Source organism: Micromys minutus (genome assembly GCF_963924665.1).
Source record: "Micromys minutus genome assembly, chromosome: 31".
NCBI classification, from domain to species: Eukaryota; Metazoa; Chordata; class Mammalia; order Rodentia; family Muridae; genus Micromys; species Micromys minutus.
Window position 1 is genome coordinate 1,746,614 of NC_137966.1, and position 20,546 is coordinate 1,767,159.

Sequence of the window (20,546 nt, forward strand, 5' to 3'; positions counted from 1 at the left end):
AGCAATCGGGACAAAACATGTAAAGTTGTATGTAACGGGTCAGATGTCCCAGTGACAGTGTCCCACAGTCAGGAAAAGACCATTGCCCGAAAAAGAGATGTAGTCATATCGAGGCCTGTGGTTAACAAGAGTCACCAGAGAACATAGACCTCTGGAGGTCATCTACAAAGGACCCTGGTGTCAATCCGGAAAAGAGAAACTGGCACTGAGAATATCTTTAGCAGCCTGTTTCTCCAAAATCTAACTCGGAAGGAAGCAGTTTTCATATCCATCCACCCAGCCAGAGGAGGAGGGGATAAAGAGAGTGAGGCAAGACTCTGGACAGCACTAATTCCCTTTGGCCTGACAGGCAGTCAGCACCTCACCTGGGATGGTGGGTATATTTCACTTTCATTAAGCAAGAGTGCATTTGTAGGTTTTCATCTGGGTAAATTTCCTTTTAACATGGCTTCTGCATCCAATAATAAATGCTTAAGTACAAGGAGGCTAGAAAGAAAGTAGAAACTCTCTCTCTCTCCCTCCCTTTCCCCCCCCCCCCCTCTCAACACTCAGATTCCGGGACCTCATTCACAGCTGCAGGATCAGAGTCTCTGGCTTTGGTACCTAGGAATCTATATTTAAAGATAGAGCACAAGAATTCCCTCCTCCTGCGCCTTTCAATCCCAACTTCTGGCACCCAGGCCGTCCCAAACTCCTGTAAACCCAGATCCCCTCTCATGGGGCATATAAAATAAAGCAATAACTTCTGGGGGCTCGGATAGAATTATGCTCCCTTTAGTAAAAAGAACGACCTCCTGAATTTAGTGGAACTGGGACCAGAAGGAATGTCCCAAGAAAAGAGGGGATGGCTTTTGCTTGTCTGCCCCCAGGAGGCAGGCTTAGGACTTGTCCTGCAGTGTTCGACTTTTCTCTTCTTGAGGACCCCCACCCCCAGAGCCAGCAATCCGGGAACTACCCCCTCACCTTTCTTAGCTGTCTTGCCAGAGGTAACTGCGACCCCAGTGGGGGAGCGGGCTCTTCATTCTGTGATGGGAGGAACTGGAAGTGGGCGACAAAGCGACAAAGCTCAAAGGTCCTCTGCCTCTGCGTGCTTCTGGGGAGTTACGGGGCCACTAGACTCTGAAATGTTTGACTGGGACAGGCCCAAGCCAGATCACTATTTGGGGAACCCCGGTAGAGTTCGTAGCGAACTGGAGCCCTGGGAAAGCGGGGTGCAGCCAGGCAAGGACCAGGGAGATGGGAAGATATTATGGCTGTGGGTTGGAGCTACCCAACTGAGACCCACGCGCCCACTAAACCCTGGTCTGTCCCCGGGTGGCGTTCACCCACCGCTATGGGGAGTGTGGGAGCCACAGGCCAGAACGCCACCGGAAATCCGGACTCTGATCCGGGCTTGCGACCTCGCGGCGCTCCGGAAAAGTCCCTCCTTTGCTCATCCAGTCTCTGTCCCTGGGATAAACCCTTCTCTTCTTGGAACCAAATAGAAAACTGAAGGAGAGAGTGGACAGCCACTCACAGGAGGTAAAGAATAAATAAACAATCTCTTAGTCTGTGTCGCCGGAGACTGCAGTCAACATGCGTAGAACCAGGCATGGTGTGCGGTTCCACAAAACTGTCCCCTCTCGGAACGAGCTGAGGCCTCTCTCGGGTTCCCCCCCCCCCCCCGATCGTCCCAAACAATAAATAGATCCCTTTTGTTGCTAGGTTCACCGGACATGAAATTACTCAATCTGCACCATAGTCCACTCCCATTGTACAGGTGAGAAAACGGAGGGTCGGTAAGAGAAGTGGAAGCGGATGAAACCTTGCTCCTACCGCACCGCTAATAAAGTTACCTAGACATTGTCGCCAGGGCCAGTGCTATTAACCTTGGAGTCAAACCTTCACCAGGCAGAGGCATCTAAGATCTATTCACCACCACTGGAACTCACCGGTACACTGGGTCCTGGTTACATATGGGTGAAAAGAAAGAGGGGGCACTTGTCACCATGAGGACAAACCACACGGGGCTGAGAAGAGAGCGGTTTCAGGGAAATCTTAACGAATATGAATGACTATCCGAAAACAAGTTTGGGCTATAATGTAAAAGGTGCGTCTCTCCCAGTCTTCCCCAGACAGGACTCCTCATGGAATCACCAACTCCGGCCCTAGCTGTATCACATCATCTCTCCCTGTCCCAGCTGAAGTCCCAAGCTGTGACAAACTTGCCTAATCTTAAGTACGGGATTTTGCCACGATGTCCGATGTCGGCGATGCCCGTTACAGGACTGAAGTCTGGACAGCCGAGCACGTGTTTTGATGGTGGATATTGGGAGAACATGGTTCAGTCTCGGCCTGAGCACGGTGGACGAGATTCTGAGTTGAGAGAAAACAGCTGGTGGTGTTCCAGAAAAAGAACTGGACTCTGGTGCTGCCCTGGGATGCAGCCGGACCAGCACCCGACTTTGAGAATTTTGCCTCTCTACCTAGAGAAACAGAAACGGCGTTTCCAGGAAGGAGCTCGCCAGCAATTCATACATTAACACCATTTAAGTTTTAAAGCACAAACTGAGGTGGAAAAAAAAAAAAAAAAACCACGGGGCGGTGGGAGGGGGGGTGAGAAATGGGCATGTTTCCCTAAAGGAAAGCCGAGAGAGGAAAAGCGTTTGGGAAGTGGGCTCAAGATACCCAAGGGGGAAAAAACTCCGTGCGCTACTTTCTTTGGCCGCTTTCTGGGTATTTGCGGGGCGCTGTGCGCTTCCTGGTCCTCATGGCTACCTTTGTTTAAAAGGCCCGTGGTGTGGATGTTCGCACCGGTTTCCAATCAGCGACCGGCTGCTGCACATTTGAGGGTCTGTACGGAGCACTCTTGGCTTCGTGTGAGTGCGAGTGATTGAGTGCGGGGGCGGGGGGAGCAACGGAGTGAGCACAGGTGCCATCTAAAGTGTGCACGAGAGTCACGTGGAGACACGTGAGTACAGTGTGAAAGTGCAGAAGCACTTGTGTACGGAGCAGGAAAGTACTCGTGAGTTCGAGCCCGCACTCACACGTGTTCCGTGTGTATGTGAGTGCTTGTGGGTGTTAAGCGCCGCAAAGACATCCTAAAAATCAAAGTCCAGCTAGGCGAAAGCAGCAGGCTGCATGGAGATCGAGGTGTCAAGGGCAGCGGTGAGGCTGCAGGTCCCTTGGCCTTTCGGGTAGGAGGGAGCCGCTGGGGGAGTGCGGGGCATGGCCACAGGCCGGGGGTGAGCGCCCAGCTCAGCTCCCTGCAGACCAGGTGTAATTTCCACCCACAAATTACACCAACTGAGAGCGCAATGGTCCCGGCTAGACAGTTCCGCGCTCTTAATGGTTCCTCCCGGACAGTTTCTGGTTATTGATGCCGCGTCCAAAAAAAGACCGCTTCCGGGAGATTTGCTTGTGTGTTCATTCCCCACTGTAGATTTGCTTGGCTGCTAAGACCAAGCCAAACCTACCAGCGCGACTAAGAAGTCTTGAGCGGATCGTGTCCTTCGGGGATGCTTGCAGGCCAGAATTGTCTTCCAAGGTGGAGTCACAGCGCCACCTTGCGTTCTTCTAGTTCCCTGGCGGCACTGCAGCTCGAGGAGACTGCGGGTCCCTATAAATTCCCAATGCTGGTCCCTGTTCCCATTCACAATTTCTTTATTCGGTTAATAAGTTCTTATTTCCCCAGGCACACTTTGAACACCTCTGGACTTTCCACCCGTCACGGTTCAATCTCCAAGGTTGCCTAGATGAACCTTTCCCTCCGAGGCAGCCCCTAAGACTCATTTCACACTGTGAGAAATACAGTCTCTCCGATCAAGGAACTCCTTAATAATGCCAAAAATTGTTCTTCCCTCATCAACTCAATGTAGAGTTTATTGATGAGCATTTGTGAGAGAGTCTCTGAAACAAGGTTCTATGCTAAGCATAGGACAGTCTTATTTAATCATCCCAATAAAGCCATATACCAAGCCCTGATGTTTTTATTATTGTTGTTGTTGTTGTAGTACATGAAAAGATAATGTTAGAGCTGTAAAAGTGCCCAGTCAAGGTCATGTGCCCAGGTCAGTTTATCTGATGCCAGAACACACCTTTAGCTTCCGTGTCTTGCCAGTTCCATCAGCTCTGTGGCCTCAGGCCACGTGACCAGACAAGGCTCAGAGTTGCCATTCATGGAAAGCCATTGCTCCCGAGATCACTGAGACAGGAAGAGAACTGCTGTTATCCAGTACCTTGATTGCTCACACAGCACACACAGCATGTCACACAACTCTCTACCCAAGGGGCCCTATGCAAGTCAGTCATCCTTCCTTCACATTTTTCTTTTATTGAAGATGTTTTACAATGTATTTCTATCTTATGTGCATGTGTGTCTTACATGCATGTCTTACCCCCTATCGATGCCTCCCGGCACAGAAGAAAGACACCCTGGAAGAGAAGTTACAGACAGCTGTCATATGGTTGCTGAGAACCAAACACAAGTCCCTTACAAGAGCAGCCAGGGCTCTTAACCAGTGAGCCATCTCTCCAGCTCCTCAACCTCCTTATCCTTAAAAGTGGGTTTACTGTAGGGGACAAAGGAGAGATGTGGATGTCACACACCTTATAAACTGCTCCATGCTCTGGTCGGCACACATGCAGAATTTGTGAGCATTTAGCTCACAGATCAAAAAATGTAATTACTGTTAGTCACCAACTAATACTGGAACAAAACGAATCTGTCGTCCCTACATAGGGTTTATTATCTTGTGGTTATATCTTCATTGTAGGCATGAGTTACGTAATAGGACATGTTTACTTTATGGTGGTTTGAGTGTTTGTATTACCCTGATATTTTAAAAAATGTAAGGGTGGAGAGGGCAAGAGATAGAACTAAACAGTAAATCAGTGGTTTTGCCTCTTGCCCTTCCCTTCCTTTGTAGACTTTTGCCAAGAAAGATTTAAAGGGAGACTATAAAAATGTTTCTTACTCTGGAGAGTACAAATTCTGTTTTTGTTTTGGGGGGGGTTGTTTTGTTGTTTCCTTTTTAATTAGGGGAGATTCTGAGCTAGTCTGAGTTTTCTCCAGTCAAACAAAAACATTGTTACAACTAGCACAGTAAAACCTTTGAGATTAAGCTAAGCTAATGTATGTATGCGAAGAATGGTACCCAAGTTAGAGAAACAAATTAGGATTGTTCAACACAGGCCGGGCTTTTAGACATTTCTCTAAAAGACATAAAGTTCAGTGTCTCTTTCTAGAATGACTCATTAAAGAACTACTCCTCTCAAGTTTGTTGAACAGGACCTGTGCAGCCTCCTCAGGTACTCAGATTAGACCTCCCACACTCTAGAAAGGCCAGTAAGCAGAACAGTCATGTCATAGCACTGTGTAATTTTTCCTCAGATAGGTAAGGCAGGAAGGTCTGAGAGAGAGAGAGGGGGGGGGGGGAGGAAGGGAGGGAGGGAGGGAGGGAGGAGGGAGGGAGGGAGAGAGAGAGAGAGAGAGAGAGAGAGAGAGAGAGAGAGAGAGAGAGAGAAAGAAGGAGGGAGGGAGGGAGAGAGAGAGAGAGAGAGAGAGAGAGAGAGAGAGAGAGAGAGAGAGAGAGATGGGCCTCCCGTTCTGCTGACCCATAATCCATTTCTAGAGACCCGTACCGCAGGCTGGATCTAGTCTACTTCATATGTACTTGTTTCTTGTTTCATGAGATGTGGGCAACTCTACCTGCATTGAAGTCATGTGTTCAGGGTTGCTTGGCTGATTAGATTTCATTATCCTAGTCTGGGAATTTGGCTCATACTAATGTTGTAACCCACTGACTTTTTGGCAACATGGGGTCTATTCTATTCCCCCCTTCTTTTCTCTCCCCTCCTTTTTCCCCCTCCCCTTCCTTTTCTTTCTAATGTTCCTCCTCTTCCTCTTCTCCTTTCTCACCATGACAGTCATTAGGGATAGCTACCAAAATCCTGGCTCTTTTTATTTTTGCAGAATGCTGCTTCCCACATTTCCAGGTTGGGGTACCCTGAGTCCTCTGTATGGGAAGAAGCCCTGTGATTCACCTCTGCAAATGAGGAGATAGCAGGCGTGGCATGTCACTCGTGGGCAAGAAGCAAGAAGAGCCGGGGCACAGTTCACCAGGTTCCCTTCCCTAGCAGCAGGGGCTGATGGATCCCCAAATGGAGTTTACAGCCACCTGCCATTCTTTGTAAATATGGTTTGTACTGGGATCCCCCTGTATTCATGGGGACATTTAGTGTGAGTGGGAAATCATCCTGTTGCTATAAAGCACAGACAGTTCTCAACTGGAGTGTGACCTAGCCTTCTTGACTAATGCTAATGCACTTAGGAAAGTAACATCTTTTCCTCTGGGAGGCAAAAAGAACATTCTTGCCTTGAGTGGGGGGGAAAAAAGTAGCTTTAAACCATCTGATGAAAGGAATTATCAGAAATGTGAACGCCTTTGCTTTAGTCAAGTCATTCTTGGAGTTCCCAACATCATTTGGAAACCCCGAAGAGAGAAAAGGAGACGCACTGCAAAAAATCGTGAAAAGGAACCTCAAAGCTATTTCAGGAGCCCCAAAGGACTTTCCAGGAGCGTTCTGCTCACTTGTAGACACACTATGAAGGGTTTTCTTAAGGTTTGATGAGAAAAGATGCTCTTAGCAGTTCCATGAGGGGATGCAGAAACTCGGGGGCAGTAAAGATGGCTCAGTCATTAAGGTTGCTTGCTACTCTAACAGAGGACCAGAGTCAAGTTCTCAGCGCCCCCATCCGGCTGCTCACAACCACTCCGACTGTAACTCCTGCTGCAGGGGATCTGACGCCCTCTTCTGGCCTCCAGGAGTACCTCCACGCACGTGGCAAGCCTCTCACAGATGCATGTTCATATATATAAATAAAAATATCAAACCTTTATTAAAACAAAAGGAAAGAAGATTTCCTTTCCCCATTACATTCACTTCTATAATTCCAAGTTGACAACAGTTAAAAATACTTAGCCAATTAACTCTTTAAGAAATACATCTAGGGCAAGTTAAATTTTCCAGAAGTCAGTTCTTGGATCTCATGCTATAAAGTAAATGTTTCTGTTCCGCCCACCAAATTATATATTAAAACATTGACACCCTAGGCCTCCCAACACAGTGAGGAAGTAACCACCCAAAGGCCAGTAGAGAGTTGTTTCACAGGGGAGGAACCAAATTTGAGATTCACCTGCTATGACTGAGCATCGAGTTCTTAGAACCCTAGAACCAGAGCACAGCATAACCAGTCTGAGACTCACCTCAGTCTCCTCAACTTCCAGCCTTAGAGGGATAAAAGTCTATTGGTTAGAGCAGCTGGTCTATGCTGTTCTGCTATGTGGAGAAATTAAAAACAATGAGACCAGATGGTCTGCAGGAGAGCACCCCTTTCTAGCAAGCTGCCATATTTGAATGACAGGACAGCATTCAGGAACAGTACCTTCAGGAATATCTCCCAAACGCAAACCAACATCATTAGTTTTTGGGGTTTTTTTTCCTAGTGTTCTTTGTATTTTCTCATACTGACCCTGCATCAACAACTCCCTGGATAAGCTAGTGTCTCCATTCCTCGGCCTCAGATTAGTTTAAATGTGGGGCTCTGTGAGAAAACTGAAGATGGATTTGAAGCCCGGGAAAGATTTTTGTCACTTTCTAGCTTCTATACCAAACAAGTTTAAAATTTTCTTTTTAGGGCTGGAGAGGTGGCTCAGCGATTAAGGGCACTGACTACTCTTCTAGAGGTCCTGAGTTCAATTCCCAGCAACCACATGGTGGCTTGCAACCATCTGTAATGAGATCTGGTGCCCTCTTCTGGTGGGTCTGAAGATAGCAACAGTGTATTCGTGTGTGTGTGTGTGTGTGTGTGTGTGTGTGTGTGTGTGTGTGTGTGTGTGTGTGTGTGTGTATAAAGTAAATAAATAAATCTTTTTTTAATCCCTTTCAGATTTTCATGAATTTTTAGGAATCTTGCAAGAAATATTGACTAATGTCCTGGATAAAGCCATTTGAGATTTGTTCTTTATCTTCACATGGCTGATTACCACTGACACAACTTCTTCCATTTAGATGATAATTGGAAATTGGTGGCGGGTTGTTACCTGTCACCAGAGGCAGAAGTACGGTTAGGCTCCATTTGCACTACATGGCTGCTGAGCTTCAGTTTGGCCCACAGCTGCCTGGGATATTTAAAAAGCTGACAGCAACCTCGCCAGAGAATAGAAAGTATCCTACCATGACTGGATTTGGTGGCACACACCTTTAATCTTAGCACCAGAAAGGCAGTGGCAGGAACATTTCTGAATTTGAGACCAGCTTGGTCTACCTGGTGAGCTCCAGGCCAGCCAACTCGACATAAAGAGACCCTATGTCAAATTAAAAAAGAAAGGAAGTAAGAAAAGGAGGAAGGGGGAGAGAGGGAGGGAGGGAAGGAAGGAACTTAACAATTCTATAGGGCACTTTTGTATAGCATGATGTTTCTGCTGTTAAACTGGTACTTGGTTCCATTCCCCTGGGTGTCCAAGAAGATGACAGTATTGTCCTTGAAATGTGATGGAGCCCTCTTAGTTACTAAATACACAGCATCCAATGGGAGATGAGAGAACCCTCAGATCACTCCTTCCAAAAGCAGAGGTGGACACATCAGTTTCCCTCCTGTGAAGAGCTCCTGTTCTCCAGCAAGGTCAGCTCTGAAACCACTGGGATCCCTGACCTGCTTGGTAACACAACTCACATCAGCCTGTGCTGACTGATACAGCTCCCAGGTCTTTTTTAGAAGAAAGCTGCCTCTGTTGGGTAGACATTTAAGCTTAACCATAGAAAGATACCTTTTTAGAAAAATTCTGTAAACCAATGTATGTGTACATTGCTTCCTTTTTAATTAATTATTTGTTCTTTGACAGGCAAGGTGAAGAACTATCCTGTCTCCATCTTAGGCTTATCTTTTTAGTGAAGACAAACTAAGTTCATGCTTTTTTGTGATTAAACCTCTGTTTTTCAAGAGCTGGGCTATGCTCCTTCCTGTCCCCTTAACTAAAAATGGTTCTGTAATGCCTGCTCCAGGAATGGCAATTATGCCTTTGCCTCAAAATGTTGTTAATAACCATCTTGCAACTGTACCTTTGTTTTGAAAGGTTGTATGACCACCACCTGTTTTATTGTGTTGCTATGGCTACCTTGTCATGCCCACCTTGCAACCATGTCTTTGCTTCAGGAGAAACCAACTTATGGGGCTTCTGTTCTGCCCCCATAACCCTGCCTATTTTTTCCACGAAACCTTTCATTTGGAACCCCCCAACTGCTGAGATATAAATGCCTTCTCTTCCTTACATCCAATGCAGACCTCAAAGCCCCCACTTAGGTGGGAGGCAGCCCATATATGTGAATTTTTTAAAACTCACTTTAATTAATTTGGCCATGATGATTTGGGTTGTTGGTCTTTATTCTCCCATCTTTGGGATTAACATTAAGACTATGAATTAATGAGTATATGACTAATGAACATCTCTGTACAGGTTGAGAATATTGATACACGCCTTTAATTTCAGAACCCAAGAAGCAGAAGCAGGTAGAGTTCTCCAACTGCAAGGCAAGCGTGGCCTCCATGAGAAGTCTCAGATCAGCTGGGTCTACAAACGATGTACACCGCCCCAAAAACAAAACAAACAAACAAACAATCAAACACAGCCATGGAGACCAAATTCTAAAGTCAATTACAAAGAAAACCCCCACAAAATTAAAGACCTAAAAATAAACAACAAAATCATGTTATTTTGTGGAAATGAAATTGCCACCAACCATAATGTCAACATAGTTCTGATTTCAATTAAGTAAGTTTCTTGGGGTGTGGCATGTTTATATGATATGTCTTCTGAGACAGCCAATTTTCTACTGCTTGACTGGTTTTTTTATTCCCCTGAAATACTGCAAAATCTTCCTTAACTTACATTGCATAGAAAAAGCTTAAAGCAACCGTTTTAGCATTAAAAAAAAAAAACTATGACAGCTATGGATTACCGTTAGCACCAAAAAGCATATTATAAAATTTGAGCTAAAATCACTGTGCCGTATTCAGGTTTAAACTAATTGCATAGATGAGCCTAGCGCTGTTTAGCCATTTAAGATGATGACTGAAATCTTACCCAGCCAGGGGCTGAGGGTGTTACTCTGAGGCACAGTGCTTGCCTAGCGTACCCCCAGCCCCGAGTTGGACCCCCAGCATCACACACAATCAGGAAACATCTCAGTCTCAAAACATATTTCAGATAGCACTGAAGGTGTAGAGTTACAAACAGTAAAAACCAGTATATGTTACCTATATTTTTTCTCCACTTAAAACATTTTCCCCCCAGGGGACTAAAGAGATGGCTCAGCAGTTAAGAGCACACATTGCTCTTACAGGATCCTAGTTTGGTTCCTAGCATTCATGTGGGACAGCTTACAGTGGCCTATAACTGTAGCTCAAGAGAAATCTAATACCTCTCAACTGCAAGTGCCTGTACTCAGATGCTCATATTCACAAACTAGAAATAAAAATGAAAAACCTCATATGTGTGTGTGTGTGTGTGTGTGTGTGTGCATAATGTATATGTATATAGTGTGATGGTTTGTATATACTTGGCTCAGGGAGTGGCACTATTAGTAGGTGTGGCCTTGTCGGAGTAGGTGTGTCACCGTGGGTGTGGGCTTTAAGACCTTCATCCTAGCTGCCTGGAAGTGATTATTCTGCTAGCAGCCGATGAAGATATAGAACTCTCTGCTTGGCGTGTACCATGCCTGCCTGGATGCTGCCATGTTCCTCCTTGATGATAATGGACTGAACCTCTGAACCTGTAAGCCAGCCCCAATTAAATGTTGTCCTTATAAGACTTGCCTTGGTCATGGTGTCTGTTCACAGCAGTAAAACCCTAACTAAGAGAGATAGATGTATGTATAACCCCTGAAACCCCTCTCAGCTAATCTTGTGATCCTAGCTGCTCTGGAAGCTAAAAGAGCTGGGATATAACTCAATGGTAGAGTATTTGCTTATCGTGATCTAGATCCTAGTTTAACTCCCTAATAACTCTCACCCCCAAATTAAAATGGGTGACTTTCACTGCAGTATTGATCTATGGGGAACTGCTCAACACTTTTCCTTCTGGAAATTCTAGCCAGAATTTCCCACAGCCCTTGCTGAAAGACACTCCCAGATTAGTTCATAAATCCTCCAGTACGGTCTTCAACCTGCTAACTTTCGTTTATGTGGACTCAGCCAGAAGCTCCACACTGGCTTCTGGGCTCCGTGTTATATGGGCAAGCTGTTCCATGGAATAGAAAGCCCCCTGTAAGGTCAGCTCTAGAACTGATTTAGCTACAAAGTCACACTCATGACCTGCCTCCACCATCACAGAATGATATATAGTTTATCCCAAATTTCAGACTTAGGGAGTCTGAAACCCAGAAGGGTTGAAGAGCTTGCCTGAGCCCTAGGCATCATTGCTATCCAGCCTCTGATGGTAAGACCTCTAGGGTCCTACCCACTCTCCCTGTTTGAAACCTGTTTGTTGGGAGAACAATTGACCTCACCAGAGCAAGTTTCACATTTTCCCATTACAAAAGGAAAATGAGAAAAATATGTCCCAGATACCACAGAGAAAAATGCTTCCTTCTGTTAATTGCCTTTCTATTTCAATCGAGAAAGGCATTTAATTATTTCTGAACTACATTCAAAACTCTCTCTCTATCTCTCTCAATCTCTCAATCTCTCTCACTCAATCTCTCTCGACCTCTCTCTCAATCTCTCTCTCTCTCTCCACCTCTCTCCCTCTCTAGAATATCCCTCTCCCTAGGTAAGTTAACAGAATCTGTACCTAGGATTCCTAAGGCATGAATAGTAACATTGTATCTGTCTGTCATCGACTGTTCTAAAGTCTTTTCCGCACTGGCCCCACCCACTCCTCACAGCAGGTCTGTGATGGGAGCAGTTATTACTGCCCTCTAAACAAATGAGAAGCAAACTCCTCTCTCTGGTATGCTGCCAGCAGACAGACACTTGGCTTCTCTACTGTGGTACCCATTGCTGGGTATGTACACAAATGCCATGTGGGGGGGCATACAAGAGCACTGGGGGTACAGCTGCTTCAGAGGCGTCTCAAGCTCCTGGAGATTGAGGGAGGTGCCGCAGTGACTAAGGGGACAACAGGAACATTGTTTAGATGGCTTCTCTTACACATCAAAGGAAATCCTGCTTCTGAGCGGCACCCTCGGGCTACGTGCTCAGTCACCTCCAGACATACTTCATCATGGCCGTGAAAGAAGAAGAAACAAACTGTCTGTACTTCATGATCACAACTGCTTTTGTCACTCAGCTTTTTCAGACTGAAGTCCGCTGGCCTGGTATTCCTGCCCTCAGCTCACCTGACCCATGAAAGTCTGGGTTGCAAAGAGTCTTACAAAGAAAAAACCTAAACAACACCGAACTCTGTATTGCCCACGTTTGCCTCCTATACATGTGAACCTATGCTAAAGTTAAATCCATTGATTAGAGACAATGAGATCCTGACAATAACGGATGCTGGACTGGAACAAGTAACGCTATCCTGAAATCAAACCCCTGCACCCTGGAGCCATGGTTATATAAAAGAGGAGTCAGCTGAGCATCAGCATCGTGATGCTGTGGTGGTCAGTTGGATATCTGAGGTGGTTGCTATGGGAACAAAGGGCAGATGGCACATAAGCACATAAGCATAGGAATGTGGATAAAGGCATGAGTCACAGCCAGCCGGAGAGGAACAGGGTGGCAGGGAGGATGCTGGCCTTACCACTCACAACAGTGAGCAACTCAACACCCGGGAGCTGTTGAGTTCTAGAGTTTTCTATGTATGATTTTTCAGCTGACCACAAGAAACTGAAACCATGGAAAGGAAAACTGTGGATAAAAAAGGGACCATTCTCAAACTGGGTGGCATGATCCATGAGTTGTGTAAGAACAAAGTACCTTCTTCTGTGATGGGCTGAACATTCATAAAACCTTGTATTAAACTTCCTTAGGAAATTGATTCTTCAAATTGTTCGCAAGTTCCTTGAACTTAATAATCAGTAAAGTGTGGGTTATTTTATATATTCAAACCAAAGGGTTTTACAATCTAAGCTAGCAGTATTTTATACTTTGAGGTATCCTTGATTCTAGTATCACACTTCTTAAATATTTTAATAGAAATATTCTATTTTTGTTAACTTGTGTGTGAAACATTGTCCCTTTAAATAAAAAAATATGGAATTCTCATGAATATGTATAGATACTATACATCAATCAAAAAGTTGATAATATAATTGAAAAAATGTTACCTCTCTGCCTAATAAACCAGAGAAAGTATGGATTCTTTGTATATCTCTGAACACTTCTATTGCCTAGAATGAACACTTGCTTGAAACAACTTGTTTCTAATAGACATGTTGACATGTTTTTATGTGCACATGGGCTAAAGAAATGTACAGTGGTTAAGAAACTGGCTGCTCTCCCAAAGGACCCTGATTCTATCCCAACACTCACCCAGCTCACAGCTGTCGGAAAACCAGGGAATACAGCACCCTCTTCTGGCCTCTGCAGGTACTGCATGCACTTGGAATATAGACACATATGCAGGCAGAACACCCATATATACATAAAATAAGAATAAATATTTTACTTAATATTTTAAGTAGAATAACACCTTAAGAATGAAAGACTGCATAAATTCAGGTGTGTGTGTGTGTGTGGTATGTATGGTATTTGGTATGAGTGTGTGCTTATGTGTATAGTATACGGTATATATGTGTTTGTATATGTGGGGGCTGTTTGAGTATGTTTGTGTATGTGTTTATGTGTATGGTATATAGAATGTAGTATTGAATGTATTTTTAAGTGTGAGAGAGAGGAGAGATAGAGAGGAGAGAGAGAGAGAGAAAGAGAGAGAGAGAGAGAGAGAGAGAGAGAGAGAGAGAGAGAGAGAATGTGGTGAGGGAGTTTCATGATCTTTTTGAAGCCACCTTATGGTAAGGTATGTGTTCTTCCACCAATCTACAGCCCCCAAATCATTTTCTTGGGTTAAGACTTCTGGGATCCATACAGCTTGAAACAACCCTATATTTCTTGCTACAGGAAGAATGGGCTGTGTTTTGTTCCTTTTGTTTTTGCTTTTCCAGGCATGGTTTCTCTGTGTAGCCCTGACCATCTGAAACTCAATCTGTAGATCAGGCTGGCCTTGAACTCATTGATCTGCCTGCCTCTGTCTCGCAAGTTCTGGAGTTAAAGACATGCACCAAGACCTGGTTGACATATCTAAAGAAAGAAATGACAAATATCTAATATCTGCCAGGCAGGTGAAGAAAAGAAACAAACAGAACTTAATTTTATTTACTTATTTATTTATTTGTGTGTGTGTGTGTGTGTGTGTGTGTGTGTGTGTGTGCATGCACTCATGCTCTTGGAGGCCAGAAGAGGGTGTCAGGTAAAACACATCACTAAACCCAAAAGAGTGGGTCGCCCTGGCAGACCCGCTGCAGGAACCCATCTATCACTGTGCTCACGAAGCAAGAGATGGCAATCATGGAGCGATCCTAGACACAAGACCATTTGTGGATAATGGAAGCAGAGAATACGGACAAGGGATGAGCCTGCTGGCAAACTGTACGGATGCTTTCCGGATCCTAAAGTGCCTCTCGAAATACAGCATGGCCTCCCCGTGAGAAGAAAGAAAAGACAGAGTGGGCAGCACCTGCCAGAAAAAAAGAAAACCCATCAAAGCAGCAGTTGGAAAACTGCGAACTAGAGAAGAGAGAGACCCAAGGTTCTGGCTCAGGGTCCCAGGTGTTTCTTTTTAATCCACAGGACATAACATAACCTTGTGTAGGTTAGTTAGGGAGCTTGAATTTCGGACACACGTCAACATCCTGGGGCTGTCCTAATAGTGCAGCACAAAAGGCTTAGGAAACAAAAGCATTCTCCCTCCTTTCTGGAGGCTAGAAATCCAGGTTCCAGGCATCAACAGACCACGCTCTCTCTTTGGGTTCTCAGGAAGATCTTCCTGCCTCCTCTAGTCTGCAGAAACTTGGAACAACCTTTGCCTTTGCCTTGTAGAAACATCATCCAATCCCTGACTGTCATGGGTCTCTTCTCTTGTAAGAACATAGGGTTGTATTGAATTAGGTCACAGCATAATGACTTCATTTTCATCTTATTAGATCCACAATCTCATTGCCAAGTCAGACTATATTCACAGGTACTGGGCCGGGGTGGGAATCAAAGAATTTTATGTGTCTTTTGGAAGAAAAGAACACAGTCCAACCCAGACCGTAAAGTAACAAGTGAAATAATGAAATTGGAGCCAGGAGACAGCACAGTAACTGTGAGGACCCAAGTTCAAATCCCCAGCATCCACAAAACAATCTATGCACGCGCACACAGGATAAAATGATAGACGTAGACTGTGTTATTTCTAAACTAATAAAGGATATTCAAATTAAAATAATATCAATCAAATCCTATCAAAATCAGTGTTAAAAAGAATACTAGCAAAAAAAAAAAAAAAAAGTGGAAGCCAGAGAAGCCAAGCATCCGTGTCACATGCTTTAGTAGTCCCAGCACTTAGGAAGCAGAGGCAGGTGGATCTCTGTGAGTTTGAGGCCAACCTGGTCTACAGAGAGCATTCCACACAGCCAGGGCTACACAGAGAGAGGCTTATCTTGAAAAGCCAAACACACACACACACACATCATCATCATCATCATCATCATCATCATCAGTCTTTATGAATGCAATTAAAATATTCTAAAAATCATATTAACAAACTGAAGCCCCAACATACAAAAAGGGCGATAGAAATCAGCTGTGGCCTTAAACATCCAATGAACCCTTAGTGTTCTAACAGCTGAAGCAAGTTGGTCACAAGTTTGACACCAGCTTGAGTACCTACACATGGAGACATCGTCTCTAAAATCAGATTTTTAAAGGGGACAAGTCACGGACCTGTCGAGTTTATGTCAGTGATGGTAATGTTGCTGCAGCAATGCAAATGGAGGAGCATCGTTTTCAATATTTATGAAAGGATGTTTGGGTGTAGAGGAGTACACGTGCATGGGATGTCCTAGACCTTATACTCAAGAAGTCTCTCGCTGGAATTAGAGCTTGCCAACTGGTTGGCCTGGCTGGAATCCTCTCCTCCCCTTCTCTGGGACTACTGCTCTCAGCTGCACGTTAGTTACTAAAGTAACAGAGAATAAAAGCATTATCACCATCACCTAACTGGAGCAAGATGCTGGTTTCTGTACCTCCCCCAAAACCAAGAGTTTTAAAAGCTATACCACCAAATGGCTCCTGATCCACAGAGAAGCTGTCATGTTCTACTGAGCACACCTACCACAGCCTGGCATCACCTGCTCACTTCTGTCACTCCCTGACATCCAAGGAGTCCCACCTCAAATGAGCATTCCGTGGACGTGGCCACTTGGCCTCCTAACAATCCAGGGCTAAGTTCTGTTTGCCACACTGAATCATCTCATGAAAATGTTGCTAGACTTGACTTTCTATTATCTTGCCACAAGTTCCTGTATCTGCGTTTTATGAAGGAAATCCATATGTACTTTTCTTTCCCAGTGAGATCTTTGACTGGCTTTAGAAGGAGGGTATTGGGAGCCTCAGTGAAGAGTTCCTACACAGCTCCTATGAGCACACACTATATCCCAGGCTGGTCTGAACTCATGACCATCCTCCTGCCTCGGCTTTTGAATTCTGGGGTTACAAGCGTGTGCCACCCTGCTTGCCTTCATTGTCTTTGCATCTTTCGTGAGGTCTATTGGTGTTAAATTCATATGCTTGCTAAGCAGGCTTTCTTTTACTAAAATAATAATAATAGTGAAACCGTACAACCTAAAATGCAGTGCCACAGCCATTTTGAGTGTGTAATTCGGAAGAGCTCAGTGCATTAACACTGCCTTGCAGCCAGTCTCCAGAACTTTCTTCATCCAGCAAAATCAAAAATGATGGCCCCTAAACAACACCCCTCCACATTTCTCCCCATGCTAACCTCTATGATCACTACCCTACTTCCTGTAGCTGCCATCGGACTGTCAATCATTCATCCTTTGCCTTTTCATAGGTATCTTACTGTGCCCAACCGTCGTCCGTGAGAAGCATGGATTGTAACTTTTTTTCTTTTCTTTTTAAGGGCTAAATAATGTTCCTTTGCATATGTGTTCCATTGGTTACCTGGGTTGTACTGCATCATGACGATTGTAAAGAATGCCACAGTGAGCACAGGTGCCCTGTGTCCTTCCTTTTTATACGTGTGTTTCCTTTGCTCCGTCAGTCAACTTTAGTAACCTGTGGCTTTCTGGAAGTCTGTTCCTTTAACGTAAGCTCCCTAGTGAACTAGCATAGGGTTATGTCCGAGCTTAGCAGCGCATACCTTTGGTACCAGCACTTGGAAGGCAAAGGCAAGTAGATCTCATTGAAATGAGGGCCAGCCTGGTCTACAGAGAGAGACGCTGCCTTAAAGCAACAGTGACAAAAAAGGTTTTTATAACCTTTCATTCCCAGGGGATTGGTAGTGATGACAATGCTTTTGTTGTTGTTTTAATCTCATTTGTTTGTTTGTTTGTTTGTTTGTTTGTTTATTGTGAAGTGGGAACTATGGCAGTAAGAAGACAACTTACTTTTCTTCCACCAAGATTCCAGGGAGCAAATGCAGGCTGCAGGGCTCAGCTGCAAGAACCTTTACATAGCTGAGCTGTGTCCCTAGTCCCTAGATTTTTGACAGTTTGCTTCTTGCCTTGTCTCTTCATCGGGCTAAGCGAAGACTTCTTACCTTCAAAAGAACCACCTTTGGTTTGGTGAACTTTTTTCCATGAGGTGCCAAAGCTATCCCATCGATCTCTGCTCTGATCCTTTTTTTTTTTTTTTTTTTTTTTTTGCCTCCAGATGATGATGTCCCAAGAAAAGAGTGACTGATATCAGACCTTCTCTCACAAAACAGAAAGTCCTCCTTGCTTGGACTTACTCGTTTCCTGTGAACTCTGGTCTGTTCTCATTCAATTTCCAAATGGAGTTCTGTATTTCCCCTGAGATCTCTTCTTTGACTCATGAGTTATTCGGGGGTGGTATTTAATTTCCAAATATTTGAGGTTTTCCCAGAATCCTTACTATGGTGGGCCCTTCATTTAATTTTTGTTGCGGTGAGAGGGCAAACTCTGTATGACTGCAATCTTCTTAAATGTATGGAGAGCTGGGTTTTGGGTGATCTGTCTTGGACAATGTCCCATGTGAACAGGAAACTTGAAACTTCATGGTTTATTCTTTTTATTTATTTTTGTCCTACAGTGTTACTTATGTCGTGTTGACTAATTGTGTCGTCTTAGCGTCTCGCATCCTGCTGCACTTTCTGCCTGGCTGTTCAGTCAGTTGTGTGGTGCATCACGATCTCAATGTATTCTCGCTGGTCATCTACTTCTTTTGATGGTTTCAGATTCTGCTCTGTGCGTTAAAACACAAAGGCTCCACGCTGGGAACATAGAGATACATAATTGTTGTACCTTCCTGGTTTTTCCAAGTATCCTTTTGTCTCTCTTTAAATTCCTTAAAGACTATTTTGCTTGATGCTAGAGTAGCGCTCTTGGAGACACTGGCTGCATGATATATATTTTTCCAACCTCTTCTTCAAAGCTATTTGTGTGTTTGAACCTTATAGAGGTTTCTTAGAGATAACATCATTGGATTTTGCTTTTTTACTCAGTTCCTACCATCTCTGCTTTTCAAGCAGGGTGTTTAGTCCAATCACATTTAATGGAATTGTTGGTAATGTTAGGGTTTAAAATCCCTGCCATTTTTAAGGTTGTTTCTATCTGTTCCGTGTATTCTTCTGGTCCTTGTTTACTGCCTCCTTTGGAGCTAAAATACTCTCAGTGTGCTACTCCAATCACCCTATTTCTTTGGAATACATTTTATTGAATATAACACGGGGGCACCCGTCGCAGTGTGCGTGTGGAAGTCAGAAGGTAACTTTGTGGAGTTGGTTCTCTCTTTCCACTTTGGGATATGTTCCAAGGATTAAACACAGGTCCTTGATCCTGGGAGCAAGAACTTTTACCCGACAAGCTGCCTCACTGACCCTCCATGTCTTCCCCTTTTTTTCTCACGAGCTCACATGTCTGATGCACACCACTCAGCCTGGACTGGAGAGGTCACATGGGGTCACTCATTCTCAGGAAGGCGGCTCTTCTCCTGTATTCCCATTGTCAGTTGGGTAGTGCTAAATATTATCTGTGTTTGCCAATCTGTGGGACATCTTTGTGTTTACTTTTGAATAAGCCTACTTTCTAGAGCATTCTGTTTACAGGGTTGGGTTTTTTTTTTTTTTTACCTTCAGAATTGTGTGTATGTTTGTGTGTGCATGCCTTTGTGCTGTTCTTGAGGCTTTTGAGGACTATTTTCTTACTATATTTTAAACATATTGACTCTGACTCTCTATCTCTCTCTGTGTGTATGTGTGTGTGTGTGTGTGTGTGTGTGTATTCAGAAAGTATACAAAAAAAGGACATCAGAGCCCCTACAGCTGGAGTTACAGGTATAAGCTGCCTGACTGGGCGCTGAGAACAAAACCCAGGTCTTCTGTAAGAGCAGCAAGTGCTCTTAGCCACTCAAGACTCTCTCCGCTCATAAGAGAATCTTTGCTAAGTTTGCCTATGTGACTTGGCTCCTCAGAGCTCTCTGGATGGATATGAATACATCTTTATGAACTTTAAAAGGTTTGGAGAAGACAGAGTAAATATGTCTTCAAAAGTTCCCACCCCACTTTCTCCATCCAAGACTCTATCACATGCCTGTTGTTCCTTCTGCTTCACTCCATGGGCTACAAGGAACGGCCTGTTTCTCTTTATTTTTCCTTCTGCCCACCTTTAGATCGGGAAGTGTTTACTAGTTATTTTCTAGCTCTCCCTTCTGCCACCTCGAAAAGCCATCGCCAAGTCCTTCCGGTTTGTCTTTCAATTTTAGAATTTCCTTTTGGCTCGCCCTTTCCACCATTTTACCAGGCAGAAGTCCATACACAACGCTCAGGATACTTGGCTTCCACTTCTATTCCTGCTGGATTTCTTGGGTTTCTTCTGTGTGGGTTCTTTAGCTCAGCACGTGGGAGTCGTTTGGGATCAAGCTGATCTGTGTGCCCTTGAACACAGTCTTCAGGCAACACTAGCTGTGTTGGGAGGTGTCCTCAGCCTATACTGTCTCCCATCTGAGCACCCCTCAGCTTGTCTGTTGCTTCCAGCAAACAGAACCATAGGCTCAAGCTAGAGGATCACTAGCTAGCCCTGCCCCTGTGTCACCAAGATTTCCACGTACCCAGTGACATTCTCTGTCCATCACCTGGACAGCAGCAACAAGAGCTGGTTTTCAGGGCTGTTAATTTTCCAATTCTGACCAGCGTAATAGTGACTTTGCCACTGTATTGTTGGTTTTTGCTGTTAAGGATTGGGGGGCTGTTAGCTGTTTAGCCCATGCTACAATCCTCCTGCCTCAACCTTCCAAGTACTAGGACTGTTATGTAACCTGCACC